Source organism: Macrobrachium rosenbergii, chromosome 51 (genome assembly GCF_040412425.1).
Source record: "Macrobrachium rosenbergii isolate ZJJX-2024 chromosome 51, ASM4041242v1, whole genome shotgun sequence".
In the NCBI taxonomy this organism is placed as follows: domain Eukaryota; kingdom Metazoa; phylum Arthropoda; class Malacostraca; order Decapoda; family Palaemonidae; genus Macrobrachium; species Macrobrachium rosenbergii.
In genome coordinates, this window is record NC_089791.1 from 5,967,921 (window position 1) to 5,974,739 (window position 6,819).

Genomic DNA, 6,819 nt, shown 5'->3' on the forward strand with positions numbered 1-6,819 from the left:
ACGATCGATTGCCATTTTTGGATGTTTTGGTGTTTCGACATGGTAATAGTTTTAACACTTCCGTTTTTAGAAAAAGACTTTCTCAGGTCTGGGTTCAAACTTTTATAGTGCTTGTTTTTATCATTTTAAACTCAATTCAATTTTTACCCTGCTTCATCGGGCTTACACTCTAACCTCTTCCTGGGATTCATATCATAAAGAAATTTTGTTCTTTATAAATATTTTACCGATAACTGGTTTCCTCACATGTTTTCTTCAGACATTGCAAGAATTTTCTAAATAAGAAACTATCAGACTCCCCTTCCATAAGCACTGTTCCACGAAAGAAACTGTATGCCAGTATTCCATACATCCAAGATGACAAATTTAGAAGGAATCTCAAGTCTGCAATTGAAAAACACTTTAATATGTTGCAAGTTATTTTAATTCCAAAAATCCCCTTACAATAGGATCACTTTTTAAATTTAAAAGACAAAATCTGCCCATTATTGCAATCCTCAGTCGTATATAAATATACTTGCCCCAGATGTAATTTGGGGACTTACGTAGGTTCGACTAAGCGATTGCTCAAGGTCAGAGCTGATTCACATAATGGTGTCAGCCATCGTACTGGCTGCAGATTGTCCAATCGAATTTTCTAATATCAGAAATCACACAAAAATTTGTAACACCAGCATTAACTATTCTGACTTCTCTGTCTTGGGCCAAACAAGCCGTTTACACGAACTGCTTATCTTAGAGTCATTATTTATTAAGCAGTTAGTGCCCAAGTTGAACAATCACACCACCTCTATACAGTTGTTTCTGGCTTGAGCCGTTTTTCTTCGCTGCTTCTCCCTCCTTTCCGAATCATAAAGCCTTCAGCCTTTAGTCTAGCAGGTGCTTTTAAATCTTGTTTTGTTTTAATGTAAGTTTGGTATAATTTGTTGAGACTCTTAAAGTCAAAGTTATATTCCATGTATTTTTAATTTGTGTTGTTTTCTTTTAGCCTTGATGATGTAACTATGTTGTTACGAAACGCGTCGGCAATAAATGTATCACCTTTTGATGACCGGCTATCTCCTTGTCACCCTGTCCTTCTATGTGCTGTTTCTTTTGTTAACGTATTCTGTCTTTATATATATATATATATATATATATATATATATATATATATATATATATATATATATATGTATGTATGTATGTATATGTATGTATGTATATATAATACATGCACTGTATATTGCATCTAATGCTTTTTCTGTCAAAAAATTAACAACGGCAGGTATTTCTTACCGAATGAGTCAATAACAATGTGACAGCAATTATTTTTTTTCAAAGATTCGGTGAAAAAATAAAAGCCGTGTATTTAATGAGGAAAAGATTTTTCCTTTACTAGAGGGGAGTGATATTCACCTTTTGCAACTGCCGCAGATTATGCACAGTCCTCCGTATCGCCAAGATTCGTTTTTATTTCATTGTGACCCAGTGTTCTTCGCTGTGTTAAAGATAAGGACGAGAAATTGATACTTTTTACCAGACTTGGAGATCCCATGGCCGTTTGTAGCAAAACTCCCCTTCGAGAAAAACGTGTAACTTATTCCCTACGAAAATAACTGTTCCAAGAAAAAAGCGCTTTCTACTCTCCAGCGAGAGCAACCCTCCTCTTTTCCATGGGAAAAATTCCCCATTTCTTTCCTTGAAGAAAAACTTTTCCAAGAGAGTAAAAAAAAAAAACCTTTAAACTTATTCACTGACAGAGACCTGCTTTTCACCCGAAAGGATAACTATCTTTTCTTGAAGAAAAATTTTGAAAAAGTTGAACAAAATAAGGCTTCGTACTTCACATTTCAGTAAAACTTTGATGTTCCAGTTTCAGCGCAATCAGTATTTATTTTACATGAAAAAATGTTTTTATTTAATTTGTTTTTCCCTTCATTATGTTAAGTTTTACTAGTGTATGTATGCAGAAAGCCGAAATCTTCTAATATGTAAATTCAGCACATTATATCGTTAAACATTATAACGAGGATTTTTTCGAGGGCCACAATACTCGGCGCAATGTTCAAAAGAGAACCAGTTCCTGGTTGGACGAGTCGGTAGAGTTTTCGGCCAGCACTCTGCTAGGCACGAGTTCGAGTCTCCGGTCGGCTAATGAAGAATTAGAGGAATTTATTTCTGGTGATAGAAATTCATTTCTCGGTATAATGTGGTTCGGATTCCACAATAAGCTGTAGGTCCCGTTGCCAGGTAACCAGTTGGTTCTTAGCCACGTAAAATAAGTCTAATCCCTCGGGCCAGCCCTAGGAGAGCTGTTAATCAGCTCAGTGGTCTGGTTAAACTAAACTATACTTAATTTTTTTTCAAAAGAGAACCACCGAATATCTGGGTGTACAAAATACACGCCAAAAACTTAAATCATCATGCTCAAGTCTGCAGCCTCTATATAAGCTTCTACTATTAAGCCGCATTATGGCTAATCTTCCTGGTTCTCAAACGCGAGACGTGAGACCAACGAAACTGAATTAAACAATAAATATTAACCATATCCAATTCTCTTCTTTCCATTTTATGGCTGCTAGGCAATAGCATTTTGGTTGGTCCTGATAAGTTCTTTTTATATTATTTCTATCCAATCTTATGACACCAGATTAAAACCTCACTATACAATACCACCTTTATTTTCTCTCCACATCTCAATGGCATTGAAAATGGGTCGAACTAAATCACTGGAATACGATGTTCCCATTTTATTCCGTAACTTAAAAACCAAAACCTTCAAACCACTTGCGAAAAGCTCGGAAATTCACTCTGCCTATGGATACGTATTTTCATTTTCGAAGCTTAGAGCAGTATATTTTGCCAGTTCCACTGGCGACGATGAGTCCTGAAGCAACAATGCTAACAGGAAAGAAAATTATATGTAGAGCATGGGCTCAAGGGAACAAAGAGAACTGAAACAGGTAAACACGAGCAATTATAATTAAAGAATTCTAAACGTAATAAATAATTTCCCATCTGATTCCTCAAGCCAAAATTGATACCTGTGTTACGACTAAGTGTACTTACTAGGCACCAGCAAGCTTGTTTCAACTGTAGCCACAGAGCAAAGTGAACACAAACTACTTACGTTAGGAGTACGTTGACTTTCGCAGATGTTCTTTGTGTGTAGCAGCTGGCACATGCTGTTATGTCCTCATTGTTATAAGCAAAATCCACCGTGTTTTGAAGCTAAGCCCCGCCCACTGATTACGTCACGATCATTCCTTGAAGCTGACTGGTTGGCAATGGTTTCGAAAAGTTGGTAAATCAGTGGTTTTTTCATCTTCATTTATTTTGAAATGGTTGTTTTACCGAACTAAAATGCGTTCTGCTGATTATCCAAAGGAAACGTTATATTATCCCCTGAAATAAAATCATAATACACATCTTCCTAAAAATGGTAAAAAAAAAAGGAAAATGTGAATGAAGTCAGGAGTGTTCCGCGATACTAAAATATTGTTTTTCGTAAATGAGGTTCACCTAAATACGGACGTGACACAGGGAATGTCTGCGTTCGAATCGGTGTGCTTGAATTACAGGACAATGATAGTTACCGTCTGATATTGTCAAGCGTGTCACCATTCTAAATATAAACAAACACTTTCTCAGAGCTATGCAGACTGGTGTTTCATATTAATTTTAGGATATTTTACTACATTTTAATAGTCATAAAATCGATTTCATTGCAATCGTTCACACATTCGGTGAGGTGACAAGCAGTGCCTGCGCTCTACAAAACCAGAATAGGCCTATATTTAGCTTAAAGTTACAGTATGATAGAGTATGCGAGTCATATCGGATGTAATTTGCCGATAATTTTCTTAAGGATATGACCTACGTCTTTTTGTCAGTTTACGCAGCTTATGAGGTTTGGATTATAGACATATCTTGTATTCAGTCGTTTTATTGTGGTCCTTGTTGTGGTTATTCTTGTTTTTGTTGCTACTGTTATGGTGCTTGTAGAGCAGAGGTTCTCAACCTTTATTACTTAGTGGCGCATTAATGATATATCCTTAATGATATATACAGTCAGCGTAATTATAACTATTATTATATAAGCCTGCTACATATTCAACTGACACAAACGTACACACTATTTAGGGCTACCCATAATATAAGTTCAAATATGTGCGCACACATGTGTAATGGTTATAATAATGAAGTAATACCGTAATAATAATAATAATAATAATAATAATAATTGTTATTATTATTATTAGTAATAATAATATTATTATTATTATTTTCTATTATTATATATGAATGAATTAATGAGCACATGGGAATGATGTACAACATACATTCCAGTTGTAGATTAAACATACCTGATTAATGGGACACTTGCGCCGACAGGCACACTCTCATTTCCTCTTCAACACTCAGCAATCTAGACCTCTTCTTAGTTTTGATGTTTGTGAGTGTTGGAAATCCTAGTTCACACAGATATGAGGTCGAGAACTGCAGCAATATTTTCTGGGCTTTTAGGGCTATATGAGGGTGTTCCTTTTCAATTCTTATCCACAAGCTTTCTAGTGACATATCCAAGTACTCCAGTTTTAGCGTGCGGTCATTACGGATGTTAATTAGTTCCTCTTCTTCAAGGATACTAAGTTGTGGCTTGCTTGAGGATCATGGATGAAAGGATTTCTTACCCAATCATATTGATCAGCAGATATATTGGGGAAATATTTTTCAATGTTCCATTCTAGAATTTCAAGGTGCTCCTTGATGAGTGGAATGATGTCTGTATATTTAGCTTCAGCAGTCTTTTGAAACATATCGGCATTGCCATCACTCACCCTATCTTTCCAAAGCCTTATTTTCTCCAGCAAGCCCTTTATTTTGTCAGATGATGTTAACATATTTTCATTTTTCCCTTGCATAGGCTACTAGTATTAACATTGTTTAGATGTTCAAATATATCCGCCAGGTAGTATAACTTTGCGCTCCAAATTTCATCAGCCAGTAGTTCACAAAATTCAGGTTTTCCCTGAAGAGTAAAGAAAACTATCATTTCCTGTGTCAGTTCATGTACTCTCGACAACACTTTGGCCCTTGATAGCCACCTGACCTCTGTATGGAGGAGAAGGCCTTCGTGGGCAGATCCCATTTCTTCACAGAGAATAGAAAAGTCTTGTCTGCTTTGGTTTGCTCTTTATGAAGTTTACCATCTTTACAACACTTTCAAGCACAAGCTTTAATTCCTGTCCAAATGTCTGTGTAATAAGATTTTCACGATGTAAGAAACAATGTGTTGTAATCATGTGTAGGTTTTCCTTCTGCGCTAATGACACAAAACCTTTTACTGATCCCACCATAGATGGAACACCATCTGTGCAAATTCCCTCATAATTTCCACGTCAGTCCCATTTCTTTCAAATATTCTGCTACTGAGGAGAATATGTCCTGTCCTGAAGTTTGCACAAGTTCTTTGCAGCACAAAAATTGTTCAGTTATTTTATTATCAGCAATATATCTGATGAACACTAGTAATTGGGATTTACCTCCAATATCAGTTGACTCGTCTGCTTGCAGAGTATACATTTTATCTTTCTTAAGCTCACTGACAATCTTTTCAATGTCAGACGACATATCCTTGATTCGTCTACCAACAGTGTCGTCCGAGAGAGGTTTTTTTTTTTACTTCTTTTTCAGCCTCATCACCAAACAAAGTTTTCACTACAGCACAACAAGTTGGAAGAAAGTATGACTCCGCAACTGAATGAGGTTTCATATGTTTTGCCGTCTGCTCCGCCACTAAATAACTTGCTTTCTGTTTTTTTTTTTTTTCTGCTACCTTAACTTTTTTCTCAAACCTAAGCCTTTGTTGTTTGTTATCTTTCAAAAGTCTTTTAAAGTAATCCACAGGTTTCTGAGAGAGGTGCTTATGTTTTGTTGTTAAACGTCTTTTCATTTTCATAGGAGTCATAGATTCATTTGACAGCACAATGCCACAAACAACGCACTTTGGTCTTGGACCAGACTCGTCATCACAGCAAGTAAACCCAAGCGAAATGATTTACTGCCGATGTCCTTGCTGCTATGTGTACGTGCTGAGGCCACCCTTGGACCTGAAGGATTGGACAAGATTTCAGCTGTCACTTCACTTTTCCTGCATGGACCTGCACAAATAATCTCACTTTGAAGCCTCACTTCACTTTCCACTATCGGATATGAACAAGAAGGCTGGCTTTCAGTAGTTAATCTTGCTTCATTTCCAGTGTCTTCGACACGTATACCTCGTGAGTCATTATCAACTTCCACTCCATCTCTGCTGCTGTCAGTGTCAGCAAGATGCTTGCGTTTTCTTATGATAAACTTTTCCATGTTTTGCAAAGTTTAAACTTAATACCGCCACAGTAATAACATGCACGATGGTCAAAAATGCACTGTTACTGGTACCTTCCTCCCACGCCGCTAAGACATGCAATACCCCATCCCTCCCTACTGTGAACCCCCTAACAGATCGCCTACCTGCTGTTAGCTGGGACTTTAAAAATCACCAGAAAACCAGATCCTGTAGGGTGACCATGGGAAATAGGTTGCAGTCAGTTGTTCAGCCAGCAGCGCCTTACTTCGCACTAACCCAAAATGTAGAAATGACCACCACAAGAGAGATCTGAAAGAATTCTATTCACATATAATGTCTGCTATGTTTGCCTCCAGCAGGGATACCTTTAGATTTCGTCAAGGCAACTCCTGTATTATACCTGGCTGGGATGACTTGGTTAAAGATCTGTATACACACTCACAAGACATGTTTTTGCCATGGAGGCAAAATGGTAGCCTGGGGGA

At 37.1% G+C, this 6,819-nt stretch overlaps 1 protein-coding gene across 2 annotated transcripts in view; it reads right to left on the reverse strand.

Annotated features, from left to right (window-relative positions):
* The window catches only part of LOC136833124 (uncharacterized), a 176,455-nt gene extending 173,239 nt beyond the window's left edge, over nucleotides 1-3,216 (reverse strand). Inside the window, exon 1 of one of the 2 annotated variants that reach the window (XM_067094782.1) lies at nucleotides 3,113-3,216. The gene's annotated coding sequence lies outside the window, so the exon portion shown is untranslated. The other variant, XM_067094781.1, reaches the window with a different exon arrangement.
* Nucleotides 3,217-6,819: the final 3,603 nt, after the last annotated feature.